This window comes from Arachis ipaensis, chromosome B1 (genome assembly GCF_059453495.1).
Source record: "Arachis ipaensis isolate K30076 ecotype BB chromosome B1, ASM5945349v1, whole genome shotgun sequence".
Taxonomy (NCBI): domain Eukaryota; kingdom Viridiplantae; phylum Streptophyta; class Magnoliopsida; order Fabales; family Fabaceae; genus Arachis; species Arachis ipaensis.
In genome coordinates this window covers 72,680,634-72,682,782 of record NC_142436.1, presented here as the reverse complement: position 1 = coordinate 72,682,782, position 2,149 = coordinate 72,680,634, and positions in this window count along the sequence as shown.

Sequence of the window (2,149 nt, the reverse complement as noted above, 5' to 3'; positions counted from 1 at the left end):
CCACAGAATCCCCACATACCTCCACTCACCTTCCCTCCATATAATCCTATATCACCCTTTCCCGAGAACCCTTCACCAATCACCTCAATCTCTCATCCCTTCTGTTTTCCATTCACCACTCACATCCATACACCCCACCTACCTTCAAAATTCAAAATCTCTTTCCCACCCAATCCCACCCATATAGCCGAATACACATATCCCTCCATCTCCTCCGTATCTTCTTCTTCTTCTTCTATTCTTTCTTTTTTTGCTTGAGGGCGAGCAACATTCTAAGTTTGGTGTGGTAAAAGCATAGCTTTTTTTTGTTTTGTTTTTCCATAACCATTGATGGCACCTAAGGCCAGAGAAACCTCTAGAAAGAGGAAAGGGAAGACAAAAGCTTCCACCTCCGAGTCATAGGAGATGGAGAGATTCATCTCAAGGGTCTATAGCTCAGTGGTAGAACATTTGACTGCAAATCAAGAGATCCCTGAGATACCTCAGGGGATACATTTTCCTCCACACAATTATTGGGAGCAACTAAGGGTGGAACATCAAGAGCACTCCATCATCCTTCATGAAATTAGAGAAGATCAAAGAGCAATGAGGGAGGAGCAACAAAGACAAGAAAGAGACATAGAGGAGCTCAAAAGCACCATTGGTTCTTCAAGAAGAGGAAGACGCCACCCTCACTAAGGTAGACTCATTCCTTAATCTCTTTGTCTATTTATTTTACTGTTTTTCGATTTTTGAGCTTTATGTTTATTTATGTTTTTGTCTTATTACATGATCATTAGTAGTTAAGTGTCTATGCCTTAAAGTTATGAATGTCCTATGAATCCATCATCTTTCTTAAATGAAAAATGTTTTAATTACAAAAGAACAAGAAGTACATAGTTTCAAATTCATCCTTGAAACTAGTTTAATTATCTTGATGTGGTGACAATACTTTTTGTTTTCTGAATGAATGCTTGAACAGTGCATATATCTTTTGAAGTTGTTGTTTAAGAATGTTAAATATGTTGGCTCTTGAAAGAATGATGAACAGGAGAAATGTTATTTGATAATCTGAAAAATCATAAAAATGATTCTTGAAGCAAGAAAAAGCAGTGAATACAAAAGCTTGCAGAAAAAAACAGATATAGGGGAAAAAAAAAGGAAAAGAAAAAGCAAGCAGAAAAAGCCAAAAGCTCTTAAAACCAAAAGGCAAGAGCAAAAAGCCAATAGTCCTTAAAACCAAAAGGCAAGGGTAATAAAAAGGATCCAAGGCTTTGAGCATCAGTAGATAGGAGGGCCTAAAGGAATAAAATCCTGGCCTAAGTGGCTAAACCAAGCTATCCCTAACCATGTGCTTGTGGCGTGAAGGTGTCAAGTGAAAACTTGAGACTGAGCGGTTAAAGTCAAGGTCCAAAGCAAAAGAAGAGTGTGCTTAAGAACCCTGGACACCTCTAATTGGGGACTTTAGCAAAGCTGAGTCACAATCTGAAAAGGTTCACCCAGTTATGTGTCTGTGGCATTTATGTATCCGGTGGTAATACTGGAAAACAAAGTGCTTAGGGCCACGGCCAAGACTCATAAAGTAACTGTGTTCAAGAATCAACATAATGAACTAGGAGAATCAATAACACTATCTGAACTCTGAGTTCCTATAGATGCCAATCAATCTGAACTTCAATGGATAAAGTGAGATGCCAAAACTATTCAAGAGGCAAAAAGCTACAAGTCCCGCTCATCTGATTGGAGCTATGTTTCATTGATAGTTTGGAATTTATAGTATATTCTCTTCTTTTTATGCTATTTGATTTTTAATTGCTTGGAGACAAGCAACAATTTAAGTTTGGTGTTGTGATGAGTGGATAATTTATATGCTTTTTGGCATTATTTTTACATAGTTTTCAGTATGATTTAGTTAGTTTTCATTATATTTTTATTAGTTTTTAATTAAAATTCACATTTTTGGACTTTACTATGAGTTTGTGTGTTTTTCTATGATTTCAGGTATTTTCTGGCTAAAATTGAGGGACTTGAGCAAAAATCAGATTCAGAGGTTGAAGAAGGACTGCAGATGCTGTTGGATTCTGACCTCCCTGCACTCAAAGTAGATTTTCTGGAGCTACAGAACTCTAAATGGCGTGCTTCCAATTGCGTTGGAAAGTAGACATCCAGG